Genomic DNA, 22,285 nt, shown 5'->3' with positions numbered 1-22,285 from the left:
CTGCAGAGTGACAGTGACTGCAGAGTGACAGTGACTGCAGAGTGACAGTGACTGCAGAGTGACAGTGACTGCAGTGACCGAGACAGTGACTGCAGAGTGACAGTGATTGCAGAGTGACAGTGATTGCAGAGTGACAGTGACTGCAGAGTGACAGTGACTGTGACTGCAGAGTGACAGTGACTGCAGAGTGACAGTGACTGTGACTGCAGAGTCACAGTGACTGTGACTGCAGAGTCACAGTGACAGTGACTGCAGAGTGACAGTGACTGCAGAGTGACAGTGACAGTGACTGCAGTGACAGAGACAGTGACTGCAGTGACTGAGACAGTGACTGCAGTGACTGAGACAGTGACTGCAGTGACCGAGACAGTGATTGCAGAGTGACAGTGATTGCAGAGTGACAGTGATTGCAGAGTGACAGTGATTGCAGAGTGACAGTGATTGCAGAGTGACAGTGATTGCAGAGTGACAGTGATAGCAGAGTGACAGTGACTGCAGAGTGACAGTGATTGTGACTGCAGAGTGACAGTGACTGCAGAGTCACAGTGACTGTGACTGCAGAGTGACAGTGACTGTGACTGCAGAGTCACAGTGACTGCAGAGTGACAGTGACTGTGACTGCAGAGTGACTGTGACTGCAGAGTCACAGTGACTGTGACTGCAAAGTCACAGTGACTGTGACTGCAGAGTCACAGTGACAGTGACTGCAGAGTGACAGTGACAGTGACTGCAGAGTGACAGTGACTGCAGAGTGACAGTGACTGCAGAGTGACAGTGACTGCAGAGTGACAGTGACTGCAGAGTCACAGTGACAGTGACTGCAGAGTGACAGTGACTGTGACTGCAGAGTGACAGTGACTGCAGAGTGACTGGCTGCAGAGTGACAGTGACTGCAGAGTGACAGTGACAGTGACTGCAGAGTGACAGTGACAGTGACTGCAGAGTGATAGTGACTGACTGCAGAGTGACAGTGACTGCAGAGTGACAGTGACAGTGACTGCAGAGTGACAGTGACTGTGACTGCAGAGTGACAGTGACTGTGACTGCAGAGTGACAGTGACTGCAGAGTGACAGTGACTGCAGAGACTCAGTGACTGCAGAGACTCAGTGACTGCAGAGACTCAGTGACTGCAGAGTCACAGTGACTGCAGAGTCACAGTGACTGCAGAGTCACAGTGACAGTGACTGCAGAGTGACAGTGACTGCAGAGTCACAGTGACTGCAGAGTCACAGTGACTGCAGAGTCACAGTGACTGCAGAGTGACAGTGACTGCAGAGTCACAGTGACTGCAGAGTCACAGTGACTGCAGAGTCACAGTGACAGTGACTGCAGAGTGACAGTGACAGTGACTGCAGAGTCACAGTGACTGTGACTGCAGAGTGACTGTGACTGCAGAGTGACTGTGACTGCGAGTGACAGTGACTGCAGAGTGACAGTGACTGCAGAGTGACAGTGACTGCAGAGTCACAGTGACAGTGAAAGTGACTCCAGAGTGACAGTGACTGTGACTGCAGAGTGACAGTGACTGCAGAGTGACAGTGACTGCAGAGTGACAGTGACTGCAGAGTGATAGTGACTGACTGCAGAGTGACAGTGACTGCAGAGTGACAGTGACTGCAGAGTGACAGTGACTGCAGAGTGACAGTGACTGCAGAGTGACAGTGACTGCAGAGTGACAGTGACTGCAGAGTGACAGTGACTGCAGAGTCACAGTGACAGTGACTGCAGAGTCACAGTGACAGTGACTGCAGAGTGACAGTGACAGTGACTGCAGAGTGACAGTGACTGTGACTGCAGAGTGACTGTGACTGCAGAGTGACAGTGACTGCAGAGTGACAGTGACTGCAGAGTCACAGTGACAGTGAAAGTGACTCCAGAGTGACAGTGACTGCGACTGCAGAGTGACAGTGACTGCAGAGTGACAGTGACTGCAGAGTGACAGTGACTGCAGAGTGACAGTGACTGTGACTGCAGAGTGACCGTGACAGTGACTGCAGAGTGACAGTGACTGTGACTGCAGAGTGACAGTGACTGCAGAGTGACAGTGACTGCAGGGTGACAGTGACTGCAGAGTGACAGTGACTGTGACTGCAGAGTGACAGTGACTGCAGAGTGACAGTGACTGCAGAGTGACAGTGACTGCAGAGGGACAGTGACTGCAGAGTCACAGTGACAGTGACTGCAGAGTGACAGTGACTGCAGAGTGACAGTGACTGCAGAGTGACAGTGACAGTGACTGCAGAGTGACAGTGACTGCAGAGTGACAGTGACAGTGACAGTGACTGCAGAGTGACAGTGACAGTGACTGCAGAGTGACAGTGACTGCAGAGTGACAGTGACTGCAGAGTGACAGTGACTGCAGAGTGACAGTGACTGCAGAGTGACAGTGACTGCAGAGTCACAGTGACTGCAGAGTCACAGTGACTGCAGAGTGACAGTGACTGCAGAGGGACAGTGACTGCAGAGTCACAGTGACAGTGACTGCAGAGTGACAGTGACTGCAGAGTGACAGTGACAGTGACTGCAGAGTGACAGTGACTGTGACTGCAGAGTGACAGTGACTGCAGAGTGACAGTGACTGCAGAGTGACAGTGACTGCAGAGTGACAGTGACTGCAGAGTGACAGTGACTGCACAGTGACTGCAGAGTGACAGTGACAGTGACTGCAGAGTGACAGTGACAGTGACTGCAGAGTGACAGTGACTGCAGAGTGACAGTGACTGCAGAGTGACAGTGACTGTGACTGCAGAGTGACAGTGACTGCAGAGTGACAGTGACTGCAGAGTGACAGTGACTGTGACTGCAGAGTGACAGTGACTGTGACTGCAGAGTGACAGTGACTGTGACTGCAGAGTGACAGTGACTGCAGAGTGACAGTGACTGCAGAGTGACAGTGACTGCAGAGGGACAGTGACTGCAGAGTCACAGTGACAGTGACTGCAGAGGGACAGTGACTGCAGAGTCACAGTGACAGTGACTGCAGAGTGACAGTGACTGCAGAGTGACAGTGACAGTGACTGCAGAGTGACAGTGACAGTGACTGCAGAGTGACAGTGACAGTGACTGCAGAGTGACAGTGACTGCAGAGTGACAGTGACTGCAGAGTCACAGTGACTGCAGAGTCACAGTGACTGCAGAGTCACAGTGACTGCAGAGTCACAGTGACTGCAGAGTCACAGTGACTGCAGAGTCACAGTGACAGTGACTGCAGAGTGACAGTGACTGTGACTGCAGAGTGACTGTGACTGCAGAGTGACAGTGACTGCAGAGTGACTGTGACTGCAGAGTGACTGTGACTGCAGAGTGACAGTGACTGCAGAGTCACAGTGACTGCAGAGTCACAGTGACTGCAGAGTGACAGTGACAGTGACTGCAGAGTGACAGTGACAGTGACTGCAGAGTGACAGTGACAGTGACTGCAGAGTGACAGTGACTGTGACTGCAGAGTGACTGTGACTGCAGAGTGACTGTGACTGCAGAGTGACAGTGACTGCAGAGTGACAGTGACTGCAGAGTGACAGTGACTGCAGAGTGACAGTGACAGTGACTGCAGAGTGACAGTGACAGTGACTGCAGAGTGACAGTGACTGTGACTGCAGAGTGACTGTGACTGCAGAGTGACTGTGACTGCAGATTGACAGTGACTGCAGAGTGACAGTGACTGCAGAGTGACATTGACTGCAGAGTGACAGTGACTGTGACTGCAGAGTGACAGTGACTGCAGTCACAGTGACTGCAGAGTCACAGTGACTGCAGAGTCACAGTGACAGTGACAGTGACTGCAGAGTGACAGTGACTGTGACTGCAGAGTGACAGTGACTGTGACTGCAGAGTGACAGTGACTGCAGAGTGACAGTGACTGCAGAGTGACAGTGACTGCAGAGTGACAGTGACAGTGACTGCAGAGTGACAGTGACAGTGACTGCAGAGTGACAGTGACAGTGACTGCAGAGTGACAGTGACTGCAGAGTGACAGTGACTGCAGAGTGACAGTGACTGTGACTGCAGAGTGACAGTGACTGCAGAGTGACAGTGACTGCAGTGTCACAGTGACTGCAGAGTCACAGTGACTGCAGAGTGACAGTGACATTGACTGCAGAGTGACAGTGACATTGACTGCAGAGTGACAGTGACTGCAGAGTGACAGTGACTGCAGAGTGACAGTGACTGCAGAGTGACAGTGACTGCAGAGTGACAGTGACAGTGACTGCAGAGTGACAGTGACTGCAGAGTGCGCAGTGACAGTGACTGCAGAGTGACAGTGACTGCAGAGTGACAGTGACTGCAGAGTGACAGTGACTGCAGAGTGCGCAGTGACAGTGACTGCAGAGTGACAGTGACTGCAGAGTGACAGTGACAGTGACTGCAGAGTGACAGTGACAGTGACTGCAGAGTGACAGTGACTGCAGAGTGACAGTGACTGCAGAGTGACAGTGACTGCAGAGTGACAGTGACTGCAGAGTCACAGTGACTGCAGAGTCACAGTGACTGCAGAGTGACAGTGACTGCAGAGGGACAGTGACTGCAGAGTCACAGTGACAGTGACTGCAGAGTGACAGTGACTGCAGAGTGACAGTGACAGTGACTGCAGAGTGACAGTGACTGTGACTGCAGAGTGACAGTGACTGCAGAGTGACAGTGACTGCAGAGTGACAGTGACTGCAGAGTGACAGTGACTGCAGAGTGACAGTGACTGCACAGTGACTGCAGAGTGACAGTGACAGTGACTGCAGAGTGACAGTGACTGCAGAGTGACAGTGACTGCAGAGTGACAGTGACTGTGACTGCAGAGTGACAGTGACTGCAGAGTGACAGTGACTGCAGAGTGACAGTGACTGTGACTGCAGAGTGACAGTGACTGTGACTGCAGAGTGACAGTGACTGTGACTGCAGAGTGACAGTGACTGCAGAGTGACAGTGACTGCAGAGTGACAGTGACTGCAGAGTGACAGTGACTGCAGAGGGACAGTGACTGCAGAGTCACAGTGACAGTGACTGCAGAGGGACAGTGACTGCAGAGTCACAGTGACAGTGACTGCAGAGTGACAGTGACTGCAGAGTGACAGTGACAGTGACTGCAGAGTGACAGTGACAGTGACTGCAGAGTGACAGTGACAGTGACTGCAGAGTGACAGTGACTGCAGAGTGACAGTGACTGCAGAGTGACAGTGACTGCAGAGTGACAGTGACTGCAGAGTCACAGTGACTGCAGAGTCACAGTGACTGCAGAGTCACAGTGACTGCAGAGTCACAGTGACTGCAGAGTCACAGTGACAGTGACTGCAGAGTGACAGTGACTGTGACTGCAGAGTGACTGTGACTGCAGAGTGACAGTGACTGCAGAGTGACTGTGACTGCAGAGTGACTGTGACTGCAGAGTGACAGTGACTGCAGAGTGACAGTGACTGCAGAGTGACAGTGACAGTGACTGCAGAGTGACAGTGACAGTGACTGCAGAGTGACAGTGACTGTGACTGCAGAGTGACTGTGACTGCAGAGTGACTGTGACTGCAGAGTGACAGTGACTGCAGAGTGACAGTGACTGCAGAGTGACAGTGACTGCAGAGTGACAGTGACAGTGACTGCAGAGTGACAGTGACAGTGACTGCAGAGTGACAGTGACTGTGACTGCAGAGTGACTGTGACTGCAGAGTGACTGTGACTGCAGATTGACAGTGACTGCAGAGTGACAGTGACTGCAGAGTGACATTGACTGCAGAGTGACAGTGACTGTGACTGCAGAGTGACAGTGACTGCAGTCACAGTGACTGCAGAGTCACAGTGACTGCAGAGTCACAGTGACAGTGACAGTGACTGCAGAGTGACAGTGACTGTGACTGCAGAGTGACAGTGACTGTGACTGCAGAGTGACAGTGACTGCAGAGTGACAGTGACTGCAGAGTGACAGTGACTGCAGAGTGACAGTGACAGTGACTGCAGAGTGACAGTGACAGTGACTGCAGAGTGACAGTGACTGCAGAGTGACAGTGACTGCAGAGTGACAGTGACTGTGACTGCAGAGTGACAGTGACTGCAGAGTGACAGTGACTGCAGTGTCACAGTGACTGCAGAGTCACAGTGACTGCAGAGTGACAGTGACATTGACTGCAGAGTGACAGTGACATTGACTGCAGAGTGACAGTGACAGTGACTGCAGAGTGACAGTGACTGCAGAGTGACAGTGACTGCAGAGTGACAGTGACTGCAGAGTGACAGTGACTGCAGAGTGACAGTGACTGCAGAGTGACAGTGACAGTGACTGCAGAGTGACAGTGACTGCAGAGTGCGCAGTGACAGTGACTGCAGAGTGACAGTGACTGCAGAGTGACAGTGACTGCAGAGTGACAGTGACTGCAGAGTGACAGTGACAGTGACTGCAGTGACAGAGACAGTGACTGCAGTGACAGAGACAGTGACTGCAGTGACCGAGACAGTGACTGCAGTGACCGAGACAGTGATTGCAGAGTGACAGTGATTGCAGAGTGACAGTGACTGCAGAGCGACAGTGACAGTGACTGCAGAGTGACAGTGACAGTGACTGCAGAGTGACAGTGACTACAGAGTGACAGTGACTGTGACTGCAGAGTGACTGTGACTGCAGAGTGACAGTGACAGTGACTGCAGAGTGACAGTGACTGTGACTGTGACTGCAGAGTGACAGTGACTGTGACTGCAGAGTGACAGTGACTGTGACTGCAGAGTCACAGTGACTGCAGAGTGACAGTGACTGTGACTGCAGAGTGACTGTGACTACAGAGTCACAGTGACTGTGACTGCAGAGTCACAGTGACTGTGACTGCAGAGTCACAGTGACTGTGACTGCAGAGTCACAGTGACTGTGACTGCAGAGTCACAGTGACAGTGACTGCAGAGTCACAGTGACAGTGACAGTGACTGCAGAGTCACAGTGACTGCAGAGTGACAGTGACAGTGACTGCAGTGACCGAGAAAGTGACTGCAGTGACCGAGACAGTGACTGCAGAGTGACAGTGACTGCAGAGTGACAGTGACTGCAGAGTGACAGTGACTGCAGAGTGACAGTGACTGCAGAGTGACAGTGACTGTGACTGCAGAGTGACAGTGACTGTAGAGTGACAGTGACCGTGACTGCAGAGTGACAGTGATAGTGACAGCGACTGCAGAGTGACAGTGACTGCAGAGGAACAGTGACTGCAGAGTGACAGTGACTGCAAAGTGACAGTGACTGCAGAGTGACAGTGACTGCAGAGTGCAGAGTCACTGTGACTGCAGAATGCGGAGTGACAGTGACTGCAGAGTGACAGTGACTGCAGAGTGACTGACTGCAGAGTGACAGTGATGGTGACTGCAGAGTGACAGTGACCATGACTGCAGTGACAGTGACTGCAGACTGCACCGTGACAGTGACTGCAGACTGCAGCGTGACAGTGACTGCAGACTGCAGCGTGACAGTGACTGCAGACTGCAGCGTGACAGTGACTGCAGAGTGCAGAGTCACTGTGACTGCAGAGTGTCAGTGACTGCAGAGTGTCAGTGACTGCAGAGTGTCATTGACTGCAGAGTGTCATTGACTGCAGAGTGACAGTGACTGCAGAGTGACAGTGACTGCAGAGTGACAGTGACTGCAGAGTGACAGTGACAGTGACTGTGTAGTGACAGTGACTGCAGAGTAACAGTGACTGCAGAGTGACAGTGACAGTGACTGCAGAGTGACAGTAACAGTGACTGCAGAGTGACAGTGACTGCAGAGTGACAGTGACTGCAGAGTGACAGTGACTGCAGAGTGTGGAGTGACAGTGACTGCAGAGTGTGGAGTGACAGTGACTGCAGAGTGACAGTGACTGCAGACTGCAGCGTGACAGTGACTGCAGACTGCAGCGTGACAGTGACTGCAGACTGCAGCGTGACAGTGACTGCAGAGTGACAGTGACTGCAGAGTGACAGTGATGGTGACTGCAGAGTGACAGTGACTGCAGAGTGACAGTGACTGCAGAGTGACAGTGACAGTGACTGCGTAGTGACAGTGACTGCAGAGTGACAGTGACAGTGACTGCAGAGTGACAGTGACAGTGACTGCAGAGTGACAGTGACTGCAGAGTGACAGTGACAGTGTCTGCAGAGTGACAGTAACAGTGACTGCAGAGTGACAGTGACTGCAGAGTGACAGTGACTGCAGAGTGACAGTGACTGCAGAGTGACAGTGACAGTGACTGCAGAGTGACAGTGACTGCAGAGTGACAGTGACTGCAGAGTGCAGAGTGACTGCAGAGTGACAGTGACTGCAGAGTGACAGTGACTGCAGAGTGACAGTGAGTGCAGAGTGACAGTGAGTGCAGAGTGACAGTGAGTGCAGAGTGACAGTGACTGCAGAGTGACAGTGACTGCAGAGTGACAGTGACTGCAGAGTGACCGTGACAGTGACTGCAGAGTGACCGTGACAGTGACTGCAGAGTGACATTGACTGCAGAGTGACAGTGACTGCAGAGTGACAGTGACTGCAGAGTGACAGTGACTGCAGAGTGACAGTGACTGCAGTGACCGAGACAGTGACTGCAGAGTGACAGTGATTGCAGAGTGACAGTGATTGCAGAGTGACAGTGACTGCAGAGTGACAGTGACTGTGACTGCAGAGTGACAGTGACTGCAGAGTGACAGTGACTGTGACTGCAGAGTCACAGTGACTGTGACTGCAGAGTCACAGTGACAGTGACTGCAGAGTGACAGTGACTGCAGAGTGACAGTGACAGTGACTGCAGTGACAGAGACAGTGACTGCAGTGACTGAGACAGTGACTGCAGTGACTGAGACAGTGACTGCAGTGACCGAGACAGTGATTGCAGAGTGACAGTGATTGCAGAGTGACAGTGATTGCAGAGTGACAGTGATTGCAGAGTGACAGTGATAGCAGAGTGACAGTGACTGCAGAGTGACAGTGATTGTGACTGCAGAGTGACAGTGACTGCAGAGTGACAGTGACTGTGACTGCAGAGTGACAGTGACTGTGACTGCAGAGTCACAGTGACTGCAGAGTGACAGTGACTGTGACTGCAGAGTGACTGTGACTGCAGAGTCACAGTGACTGTGACTGCAAAGTCACAGTGACTGTGACTGCAGAGTCACAGTGACAGTGACTGCAGAGTGACAGTGACAGTGACTGCAGAGTGACAGTGACTGCAGAGTGACAGTGACTGCAGAGTGACAGTGACTGCAGAGTGACAGTGACTGCAGAGTCACAGTGACAGTGACTGCAGAGTGACAGTGACTGTGACTGCAGAGTGACAGTGACTGCAGAGTGACTGGCTGCAGAGTGACAGTGACTGCAGAGTGACAGTGACAGTGACTGCAGAGTGACAGTGACAGTGACTGCAGAGTGATAGTGACTGACTGCAGAGTGACAGTGACTGCAGAGTGACAGTGACAGTGACTGCAGAGTGACAGTGACTGTGACTGCAGAGTGACAGTGACTGTGACTGCAGAGTGACAGTGACTGCAGAGTGACAGTGACTGCAGAGACTCAGTGACTGCAGAGACTCAGTGACTGCAGAGACTCAGTGACTGCAGAGTCACAGTGACTGCAGAGTCACAGTGACTGCAGAGTCACAGTGACAGTGACTGCAGAGTGACAGTGACTGCAGAGTCACAGTGACTGCAGAGTCACAGTGACTGCAGAGTCACAGTGACTGCAGAGTGACAGTGACTGCAGAGTCACAGTGACTGCAGAGTCACAGTGACTGCAGAGTCACAGTGACAGTGACTGCAGAGTGACAGTGACAGTGACTGCAGAGTCACAGTGACTGTGACTGCAGAGTGACTGTGACTGCAGAGTGACTGTGACTGCGAGTGACAGTGACTGCAGAGTGACAGTGACTGCAGAGTGACAGTGACTGCAGAGTCACAGTGACAGTGAAAGTGACTCCAGAGTGACAGTGACTGTGACTGCAGAGTGACAGTGACTGCAGAGTGACAGTGACTGCAGAGTGACAGTGACTGCAGAGTGATAGTGACTGACTGCAGAGTGACAGTGACTGCAGAGTGACAGTGACTGCAGAGTGACAGTGACTGCAGAGTGACAGTGACTGCAGAGTGACAGTGACTGCAGAGTGACAGTGACTGCAGAGTGACAGTGACTGCAGAGTCACAGTGACAGTGACTGCAGAGTCACAGTGACAGTGACTGCAGAGTGACAGTGACAGTGACTGCAGAGTGACAGTGACTGTGACTGCAGAGTGACTGTGACTGCAGAGTGACAGTGACTGCAGAGTGACAGTGACTGCAGAGTCACAGTGACAGTGAAAGTGACTCCAGAGTGACAGTGACTGCGACTGCAGAGTGACAGTGACTGCAGAGTGACAGTGACTGCAGAGTGACAGTGACTGCAGAGTGACAGTGACTGTGACTGCAGAGTGACCGTGACAGTGACTGCAGAGTGACAGTGACTGTGACTGCAGAGTGACAGTGACTGCAGAGTGACAGTGACTGCAGGGTGACAGTGACTGCAGAGTGACAGTGACTGCAGAGTGACAGTGACTGTGACTGCAGAGTGACAGTGACTGCAGAGTGACAGTGACTGCAGAGTGACAGTGACTGCAGAGTCACAGTGACAGTGACTGCAGAGTCACAGTGACAGTGACTGCAGAGTGACAGTGACAGTGACTGCAGAGTGACAGTGACTGTGACTGCAGAGTGACAGTGACTGCAGAGTGACAGTGACTGCAGAGTGACAGTGACTGCAGAGTCACAGTGACTGCAGAGTCACAGTGACAGTGACTGCAGAGTCACAGTGACTGTGACTGCAGAGTCACGGTGACTGTGACTGCAGAGTCACAGTGACTGCAGAGTGACAGTGACTGTGACTGCAGAGTGACTGTGACTGCAGAGTCACAGTGACTGTGACTGCAGAGTCACAGTGACTGTGACTGCAGAGTCACAGTGACAGTGACTGCAGAGTCACAGTGACAGTGACTGCAGAGTGACAGTGACAGTGACTGCAGAGTCACAGTGACTGCAGAGTGACAGTGACTGCAGAGTGACAGTGACTGCAGAGTCACAGTGACAGTGACTGCAGAGTGACAGTGACTGTGACTGCAGAGTGACAGTGACTGCAGAGTGACTGACTGCAGAGTGACAGTGACAGTGACTGCAGAGTGACAGTGACAGTGACTGCAGAGTGATAGTGACTGACTGCAGAGTGACAGTGACTGCAGAGTGACAGTGACTGTGACTGCAGAGTGACAGTGACTGCAGAGTGACAGTGACTGCAGAGACTCAGTGACTGCAGAGACTCAGTGACTGCAGAGTCACAGTGACTGCAGAGTCACAGTGACTGCAGAGTCACAGTGACTGCAGAGTCACAGTGACAGTGACTGCAGAGTGACAGTGACTGCAGAGTCACAGTGACTGCAGAGTGACCGTGACTGCAGAGTCACAGTGACTGCAGAGTCACAGTGACTGCAGAGTCACAGTGACAGTGACTGCAGAGTGACGGTGACAGTGACTGCAGAGTCACAGTGACTGTGACTGCAGAGTGACTGTGACTGCGAGTGACTGTGACTGCGAGTGACAGTGACTGCAGAGTGACAGTGACTGCAGAGTCACAGTGACTGCAGAGTCACAGTGACAGTGAAAGTGACTCCAGAGTGACAGTGACTGTGACTGCAGAGTCACAGTGACAGTGACTGCAGAGTCACAGTGACAGTGACTGCAGAGTGACAGTGACTGCAGAGTGACAGTGACTGCAGAGTGACAGTGACTGCAGAGTGACAGTGACTGCAGAGTCACAGTGACTGTGACTGCAGAGTGACAGTGACTGCAGAGTGACTGACTGCAGAGTGACAGTGACAGTGACTGCAGAGTGACAGTGACAGTGACTGCAGAGTGATAGTGACTGACTGCAGAGTGACAGTGACTGCAGACTGACAGTGACTGTGACTGCAGAGTGACAGTGACTGCAGAGTGACAGTGACTGCAGAGACTCAGTGACTGCAGAGACTCAGTGACTGCAGAGTCACAGTGACTGCAGAGTCACAGTGACTGCAGAGTCACAGTGACAGTGACTGCAGAGTGACAGTGACTGCAGAGTGACAGTGACTGCAGAGTGACCGTGACTGCAGAGTCACAGTGACTGCAGAGTCACAGTGACTGCAGAGTCACAGTGACTGCAGAGTCACAGTGACAGTGACTGCAGAGTGACGGTGACAGTGACTGCAGAGTCACAGTGACTGTGACTGCAGAGTCACAGTGACTGTGACTGCAGAGTGACTGTGACTGCGAGTGACTGTGACTGCGAGTGACAGTGACTGCAGAGTCACAGTGACTGCAGAGTCACAGTGACTGCAGAGTCACAGTGACAGTGAAAGTGACTCCAGAGTGACAGTGACTGTGACTGCAGAGTGACAGTGACTGCAGAGTGACAGTGACTGCAGAGTGACAGTGACTGCAGAGTGACAGTGACTGCAGAGTGACAGTGACTGCAGAGTGACAGTGACTGCAGAGTGACAGTGACTGCAGAGTCACAGTGACTGCAGAGTCACAGTGACAGTGAAAGTGACTCCAGAGTGACAGTGACTGTGACTGCAGAGTGACAGTGACTGCAGAGTGACAGTGACTGCAGAGTGACAGTGACAGTGACTGCAGAGTGACAGTGACAGTGACTGCAGAGTGACAGTGACTGTGACTGCAGAGTGACTGTGACTGCAGAGTGACTGTGACTGCAGAGTGACAGTGACTGCAGAGTGACAGTGACAGTGACTGCAGAGTGACAGTGACAGTGACTGCAGAGTGACAGTGACTGCAGAGTGACAGTGACTGCAGAGTGACAGTGACTGCAGAGTGACAGTGACTGCAGAGTGACAGTGACGGCAGAGTCACAGTGACTGCAGAGTCACAGTGACTGCAGAGTCACAGTGACTGCAGAGTCACAGTGACAGTGACTGCAGAGTGACAGTGACAGTGACTGCAGAGTGACAGTGATTGCAGAGTGACAGTGACTGTGACTGCAGAGTGACTGTGACTGCAGAGTGACTGTGACTGCAGAGTGACTGTGACTGCAGAGTCACAGTGACTGCAGAGTCACAGTGACAGTGAAAGTGACTCCAGAGTGACAGTGACTGTGACTGCAGAGTGACAGTGACTGCAGAGTGACAGTGACTGCAGAGTGACAGTGACTGCAGAGTGACAGTGACTGCAGAGTGACAGTGACTGCAGAGTGACAGTGACAGTGACTGCAGAGTGACAGTGACAGTGACTGCAGAGTGACAGTGACAGTGACTGCAGAGTGACAGTGACTGTGACTGCAGAGTGACTGTGACTGCAGAGTGACAGTGACTGCAGAGTGACAGTGACTGCAGAGTGACAGTGACTGCAGAGTGACAGTGACTGCAGAGTGACAGTGACTGTGACTGCAGAGTGACAGTGACTGCAGAGTGACAGTGACTGCAGAGTGACAGTGACTGCAGAGTGACAGTGACAGTGACTGCAGAGTGACAGTGACAGTGACTGCAGAGTGACAGTGACTGCAGAGTGACAGTGACAGTGACTGCAGAGTGACAGTGACTGCAGAGTGACAGTGACTGCAGAGTGACAGTGACAGTGACTGCAGAGTGACAGTGACAGTGACTGCGGAGTGAAAGTGAATGCAGAGTGACAGTGACTGCAGAGTGACAGTGACTGCAGAGTGACAGTGACTGCAGAGTGACAGTGACTGCAGAGTGACAGTGACTGCAGAGTGACAGTGACTGCAGAGTGACAGTGACAGTGACTGCAGTGACAGTGACAGTGACTGCAGTGACAGAGACAGTGACTGCAGTGACCGAGACAGTGACTGCAGTGACCGAGACAGTGACTGCAGAGTGACAGTGATTGCAGAGTGACAGTGACAGTGACTGCAGAGTGACAGTGACTGCAGAGTGACAGTGACTGCAGAGTGACAGTGACTGCAGAGTGACAGTGACAGTGACTGCAGTGACAGTGACAGTGACTGCAGTGACAGAGACAGTGACTGCAGTGACAGAGACAGTGACTGCAGTGACAGAGACAGTGACTGCAGTGACCGAGACAGTGACTGCAGAGTGACAGTGATTGCAGAGTGACAGTGACAGTGACAGTGACTGCAGAGTGACAGTCACTGCAGAGTGACAGTGACTGCAGAGTGACAGTGACTGCAGAGTGACAGTGACTGCAGAGTCACAGTGACTGCAGAGTCACAGTGACTGCAGAGTCACAGTGACTGTGACTGCAGAGTCACAGTGACTGTGACTGCAGAGTGACAGTGACTGCAGAGTGACAGTGACTGTGACTGCAGAGTGACTGTGACTGCAGAGTCACAGTGACTGTGACTGCAGAGTCACAGTGACTGTGACTGCAGAGTCACAGTGACTGTGACTGCAGAGTCACAGTGACTGTGACTGCAGAGTCACAGTGACCGTGACAGTGACTGCAGAGTCACAGTGACTGCAGAGTGACAGTGACAGTGACTGCAGTGACCGAGACAGTGACTGCAGAGTGACAGTGACTGCAGAGTGACAGTGACTGCAGAGTGACAGTGACTGCAGAGTGACAGTGACTGCAGAGTGACAGTGACAGTGACTGCAGAGTGACAGTGACCGTGACTGCAGAGTGACAGTGATAGTGACAGCGACTGCAGAGTGACAGTGACTGCAGAGGAACAGTGACTGCAGAGTGACAGTGACTGCAAAGTGACAGTGACTGCAGAGTGACAGTGACTGCAGAGTGCAGAGTCACTGTGACTGCAGAATGTGGAGTGACAGTGACTGCAGAGTGACAGTGACTGCAGAGTGACAGTGACTGCAGAGTGACAGTGACTGCAGAGTGACAGTGACTGCAGAGTGACAGTGATGGTGACTGCAGAGTGACAGTGACCATGACTGCAGTGACAGTGACTGCAGACTGCACAGTGACAGTGACTGAAGACTGCAGCGTGACAGTGACTGCAGACTGCAGCGTGACAGTGACTGCAGAGTCACTGTGACTGCAGAGTGTCAGTGACTGCAGAGTGTCATTGACTGCAGAGTGACAGTGACTGCAGAGTGACAGTGACTGCAGAGTGACAGTGACAGTGACTGTGTAGTGACAGTGACAGTGACTGCAGTGACAGAGACAGTGACTGCAGTGACAGAGACAGTGACTGCAGTGACCGAGACAGTGACTGCAGAGTGACAGTGACTGCAGAGTGACAGTGACTGTGACTGCAGAGTGACAGTGACTGCAGAGTGACAGTGACTGTGACTGCAGAGTGACAGTGACTGTGACTGCAGAGTCACAGTGACTGTGACTGCAGAGTCACAGTGACTGTGACTGCAGAGTCACAGTGACTGCAGAGTCACAGTGACAGTGACAGTGACTGCAGAGTCACAGTGACTATGACTGCAGAGTGACAGTGACTGCAGAGTGACAGTGACTGCAGAGTGACAGTGACAGTGACAGTGACTGCAGAGTGACAGTGACTGTGACTGCAGAGTGACAGTGACTGCAGAGTGACAGTGACTGCAGAGTGACAGTGACTGCAGAGTGACAGTGACTGCAGAGTGACAGTGACTGCAGAGTGACAGTGACTGCAGAGTGACTGTGACTGCAGAGTCACAGTGACTGTGACTGCAGAGTCACAGTGACTGTGACTGCAGAGTCACAGTGACTGTGACTGCAGAGTCACAGTGACTGTGACTGCAGAGTCACAGTGACTGTGACTGCAGAGTCACAGTGACAGTGACTGCAGAGTCACAGTGACAGTGACTGCAGAGTCACAGTGACAGTGACAGTGACTGCAGAGTGACAGTGACTATGACTGCAGAGTGACAGTGACTGCAGAGTGACAGTGACTGCAGAGTCACAGTGACAGTGACTGCAGAGTGACAGTGACTGCAGAGTGACAGTGACTGCAGAGTGACAGTGACTGCAGAGTGACATTGACAGTGACTGCAGAGTGACAGTGACTGCAGAGTGACAGTGACTGCAGAGTGACAGTGACTGCAGAGTGACAGTGACAGTGACTGCAGAGTGACAGTGACTGCAGAGTGACAGTGACAGTGACTGCAGAGTGACAGTGACAGTGACTGCAGAGTGACAGTGACAGTGACTGCAGAGTGACAGTGACTGCAGAGTGACAGTGACTGCAGAGTGACAGTGACTGCAGAGTCACTGTGACTGCAGAGTGACAGTGACTGCAGAGTGACAGTGACTGCAGAGTGACAGTGACTGCAGAGTGACAGTGACTGCAGAGTGACAGTGACTGCAGAGTGACAGTGACTGTGACTGCAGTGACAGAGACAGTGACTGCAGTGACTGAGACAGTGACTGCAGTGACTGAGACAGTGACTGCAGTGACTGAGACAGTGACTGCAGTGACCGAGACAGTGACTGCAGAGTGACAGTGATTGCAGAGTGACAGTGATTGCAGAGTGACAGTGATTGCAGAGTGACAGTGACTGCAGAGTGACAGTGACTGTGACTGCAGAGTGACAGTGACTGCAGAGTGACAGTGACTGTGACTGCAGAGTCACAGTGACTGTGACTGCAGAGTCACAGTGACTGCAGAGTGACAGTGACTGTGACTGCAGAGTGACTGTGACTGCAGAGTCACAGTGACTGTGACTGCAGAGTCACAGTGACTGTGACTGCAGAGTCACAGTGACAGGGACAGTGACTGCAGAGTGACAGTGACTGCAGTGACAGTGACTGCAGAGTGACAGTGACTGCAGAGTGACAGTGACTGCAGAGTGACAGTGACAGTGACTGCAGAGTGACAGTGACTGCAGAGTGACAGTGACTGCAGAGTGACAGTGACAGTGACTGCAGAGTACCAGTGACAGTGACTGCAGAGTGACAGTGACAGTGACTGCAGAGTGACAGTGACTGCAGAGTGACAGTGACAGTAGAGTGACAGTGACAGTAGAGTGACAGTGACTGCAGAGTGACTGTGACTGCAGAGTGACAGTGACTGCAGAGTCACAGTGACTGCAGAGTCACAGTGACTGCAGAGTCACAGTCACAGTGACTGCAGAGTGACAGTGACTGCAGAGTGACAGTGACTGCAGAGTGACAGTGACTGCAGAGTGACAGTGACTGCAGAGTGACAGTGACAGTGACTGCAGTGACAGTGACAGTGACTGCAGTGACAGAGACAGTGACTGCAGTGACCGAGACAGTGACTGCAGTGACCGAGACAGTGACTGCAGAGTGACAGTGATTGCAGAGTGACAGTGACAGTGACTGCAGAGTGACAGTGACTGCAGAGTGACAGTGACTGCAGAGTGACAGTGACTGCAGAGTGACAGTGACAGTGACTGCAGTGACAGTGACAGTGACTGCAGTGACAGAGACAGTGACTGCAGTGACAGAGACAGTGACTGCAGTGACAGAGACAGTGACTGCAGTGACCGAGACAGTGACTGCAGAGTGACAGTGATTGCAGAGTGACAGTGACAGTGACTGCAGAGTGACAGTCACTGCAGAGTGACAGTGACTGCAGAGTGACAGTGACTGCAGAGTGACAGTGACTGCAGAGTCACAGTGACTGCAGAGTCACAGTGACTGCAGAGTCACAGTGACTGTGACTGCAGAGTCACAGTGACTGCAGAGTGACAGTGACTGTGACTGCAGAGTGACTGTGACTGCAGAGTCACAGTGACTGTGACTGCAGAGTCACAGTGACTGTGACTGCAGAGTCACAGTGACTGTGACTGCAGAGTCACAGTGACCGTGACAGTGACTGCAGAGTCACAGTGACTGCAGAGTGACAGTGACAGTGACTGCAGTGACCGAGACAGTGACTGCAGAGTGACAGTGACTGCAGAGTGACAGTGACTGCAGAGTGACAGTGACTGCAGAGTGACAGTGACTGCAGAGTGACAGTGACAGTGACTGCAGAGTGACAGTGACCGTGACTGCAGAGTGACAGTGATAGTGACAGCGACTGCAGAGTGACAGTGACTGCAGAGGAACAGTGACTGCAGAGTGACAGTGACTGCAAAGTGACAGTGACTGCAGAGTGACAGTGACTGCAGAGTGCAGAGTCACTGTGACTGCAGAATGTGGAGTGACAGTGACTGCAGAGTGACAGTGACTGCAGAGTGACAGTGACTGCAGAGTGACAGTGACTGCAGAGTGACAGTGACTGCAGAGTGACAGTGATGGTGACTGCAGAGTGACAGTGACCATGACTGCAGTGACAGTGACTGCAGACTGCACAGTGACAGTGACTGAAGACTGCAGCGTGACAGTGACTGCAGACTGCAGCGTGACAGTGACTGCAGAGTCACTGTGACTGCAGAGTGTCAGTGACTGCAGAGTGTCATTGACTGCAGAGTGACAGTGACTGCAGAGTGACAGTGACTGCAGAGTGACAGTGACAGTGACTGTGTAGTGACAGTGACAGTGACTGCAGTGACAGAGACAGTGACTGCAGTGACAGAGACAGTGACTGCAGTGACCGAGACAGTGACTGCAGAGTGACAGTGACTGCAGAGTGACAGTGACTGTGACTGCAGAGTGACAGTGACTGCAGAGTGACAGTGACTGTGACTGCAGAGTGACAGTGACTGTGACTGCAGAGTCACAGTGACTGTGACTGCAGAGTCACAGTGACTGTGACTGCAGAGTCACAGTGACTGCAGAGTCACAGTGACAGTGACTATGACTGCAGAGTGACTATGACTGCAGAGTGACAGTGACTGCAGAGTGACAGTGACTGCAGAGTGACAGTGACAGTGACAGTGACTGCAGAGTGACAGTGACTGTGACTGCAGAGTGACAGTGACTGCAGAGTGACAGTGACTGCAGAGTGACAGTGACTGCAGAGTGACAGTGACTGCAGAGTGACAGTGACTGCAGAGTGACAGTGACTGCAGAGTGACTGTGACTGCAGAGTCACAGTGACTGTGACTGCAGAGTCACAGTGACTGTGACTGCAGAGTCACAGTGACTGTGACTGCAGAGTCACAGTGACTGTGACTGCAGAGTCACAGTGACTGTGACTGCAGAGTCACAGTGACAGTGACTGCAGAGTCACAGTGACAGTGACTGCAGAGTCACAGTGACAGTGACAGTGACTGCAGAGTGACAGTGACTATGACTGCAGAGTGACAGTGACTGCAGAGTGACAGTGACTGCAGAGTCACAGTGACAGTGACTGCAGAGTGACAGTGACTGCAGAGTGACAGTGACTGCAGAGTGACAGTGACTGCAGAGTGACATTGACAGTGACTGCAGAGTGACAGTGACTGCAGAGTGACAGTGACTGCAGAGTGACAGTGACTGCAGAGTGACAGTGACTGCAGAGTGACAGTGACTGCAGAGTGACAGTGACAGTGACTGCAGAGTGACAGTGACAGTGACTGCAGAGTGACAGTGACAGTGACTGCAGAGTGACAGTGACTGCAGAGTGACAGTGACTGCAGAGTGACAGTGACTGCAGAGTCACTGTGACTGCAGAGTGACAGTGACTGCAGAGTGACAGTGACTGCAGAGTGACAGTGACTGCAGAGTGACAGTGACTGCAGAGTGACAGTGACTGCAGAGTGACAGTGACTGTGACTGCAGTGACAGAGACAGTGACTGCAGTGACTGAGACAGTGACTGCAGTGACTGAGACAGTGACTGCAGTGACTGAGACAGTGACTGCAGTGACCGAGACAGTGACTGCAGAGTGACAGTGATTGCAGAGTGACAGTGATTGCAGAGTGACAGTGATTGCAGAGTGACAGTGACTGCAGAGTGACAGTGACTGTGACTGCAGAGTGACAGTGACTGCAGAGTGACAGTGACTGTGACTGCAGAGTCACAGTGACTGTGACTGCAGAGTCACAGTGACTGCAGAGTGACAGTGACTGTGACTGCAGAGTGACTGTGACTGCAGAGTCACAGTGACTGTGACTGCAGAGTCACAGTGACTGTGACTGCAGAGTCACAGTGACAGGGACAGTGACTGCAGAGTGACAGTGACTGCAGTGACAGTGACTGCAGAGTGACAGTGACTGCAGAGTGACAGTGACTGCAGAGTGACAGTGACAGTGACTGCAGAGTGACAGTGACTGCAGAGTGACAGTGACTGCAGAGTGACAGTGACTGCAGAGTGACAGTGACCGTGACTGCAGAGTGACAGTGACAGTGACTGCAGAGTGACAGTGACTGCAGAGTGACAGTGACAGTAGAGTGACAGTGACTGCAGAGTGACAGTGACTGCAGAGTGGCAGTGACTGCAGAGTGACAGTGACTGCAGAGTGACAGTGACTGTGACTGCAGAGTGACTGTGACTGCAGAGTGACTGTGACTGCAGAGTGACTGTGACTGCAGAGTGACTGTGACTGCAGAGTGACAGTGACTGCAGAGTCACAGTGACTGCAGAGTCACAGTGACTGCAGAGTCACAGTGACAGTGACTGCAGAGTGACAGTGACTGCAGAGTGACAGTGACAGTGACTGCAGAGTGACAGTGACAGTGACTGCAGAGTGACAGTGACTGCAGAGTGACAGTGACTGCAGAGTGACAGTGACTGCAGAGTGACAGTGACTGCAGAGTGACAGTGACTGCAGAGTCACAGTGACTGCAGAGTGACAGTGACTGCAGAGTGACAGTGACTGCAGAGTGACAGTGACTGCAGAGTGACAGTGACTGCAGAGTGACAGTGACTGCAGAGTCACAGTGACTGCAGAGTCACAGTGACTGCAGAGTCACAGTGACTGCAGAGTCACAGTGACTGCAGAGTCACAGTGACTGCAGAGTCACAGTGACAGTGACTGCAGAGTGACAGTGACTGCAGAGTGACAGTGACTGTGACTGCAGAGTGACAGTGACTGTGACTGCAGAGTGACAGTGACAGTGACTGCAGAGTGACAGTGACAGTGACTGCAGAGTGACAGTGACTGTGACTGCAGAGTGACTGTGACTGCAGAGTGACAGTGACTGCAGAGTGACAGTGACTGCAGAGTCACAGTGACAGTGACAGTGACTGCAGAGTGACAGTGACTGTGACTGCAGAGTGACTGTGACTGCAGAGTGACAGTGACTGAAGAGTGACAGTGACTGCAGAGTGACAGTGACTGCAGAGTGACAGTGACTGCAGAGTGACAGTGACTGCAGAGTGACAGTGACAGTGACTGCAGAGTGACAGTGACTGTGACTGCAGAGTGACTGTGACTGCAGAGTGACTGTGACTGCAGAGTGACTGTGACTGCAGAGTGACTGTGACTGCAGAGTGACTGTGACTGCAGAGTGACAGTGACTGCAGAGTGACAGTGACAGTGACTGCAGAGTGACAGTGACTGTGACTGCAGAGTGACAGTGACTGCAGAGTGACAGTGACTGCAGAGTGACAGTGACTGCAGAGTGACAGTGACTGCAGCGTCACAGTGACTGCAGCGTCACAGTGACTGCAGCGTCACAGTGACTGCAGAGTCACAGTGACTGCAGAGTGACAGTGACATTGACTGCAGAGTGACAGTGACATTGACTGCAGAGTGACAGTGACTGCAGAGTGACAGTGACTGCAGAGTGACAGTGACTGCAGAGTGACAGTGACTGCAGAGTGACAGTGACTGCAGAGTGACAGTGACTGCAGAGTGACAGTGACAGTGACTGCAGAGTGACAGTAACAGTGACTGCAGAGTGCGCAGTGACAGTGACTGCAGAGTGACAGTGACTGCAGAGTGACAGTGACTGCAGAGTGACAGTGACTGCAGAGTGACAGTGACAGTGACTGCAGTGACAGAGACAGTGACTGCAGTGACAGAGACAGTGATTGCAGTGACCGAGACAGTGACTGCAGTGACCGAGACAGTGACTGCAGAGTGACAGTGACAGTGACTGCAGAGTGACAGTGACAGTGACTGCAGAGTGACAGTGACAGTGACTGCAGAGTGACAGTGACTGCAGAGTGACAGTGACTGCAGAGTGACAGTGACTGCAGAGTGACAGTGACTGCAGAGTGCGGAGTGACAGTGACTGCAGAGTGACCGTGACTGCAGAGTGACCGTGACTGCAGAGTGACCGTGACTGCAGAGTGACAGTGACTGCAGAGTGACAGTGACTGCAGAGTGACAGTGACTGCAGAGTCACAGTGACAGTGACTGCAGAGTCACAGTGACAGTGACTATGACTGCAGAGTGACAGTGACTGCAGAGTGACAGTCACTGCAGAGTGCAGAGTCACTGTGACTGCAGAATGCGGAGTGACAGTGACTGCAGCATGCGGAGTGACAGTGACTGCAGAGTGACAGTGACTGCAGAGTGACAGTGACTGCAGAGTGACAGTGACTGCAGAGTGACAGTGACTGCAGAGTGACAGTGATGGTGACTG

General features: G+C 52.6%; 1 protein-coding gene across 1 annotated transcript in view; it reads left to right on the top strand.

The window, feature by feature from the left end:
- Positions 1-22,285, top strand: part of LOC147665684 (autophagy-related protein 2 homolog A-like) — a gene marked incomplete at its 5' end in the record, with an annotated part of 884,401 nt that overhangs the window by 343,674 nt on the left and 518,442 nt on the right. The gene's annotated exons all lie outside the window — the stretch shown is intronic.

Source organism: Lissotriton vulgaris, unplaced genomic scaffold (assembly GCF_964263255.1).
Source record: "Lissotriton vulgaris unplaced genomic scaffold, aLisVul1.2 SCAFFOLD_672, whole genome shotgun sequence".
Lineage (NCBI taxonomy): Eukaryota > Metazoa > Chordata > Amphibia > Caudata > Salamandridae > Lissotriton > Lissotriton vulgaris.
This window is presented reverse-complemented; position numbering and strand designations above follow the sequence as displayed.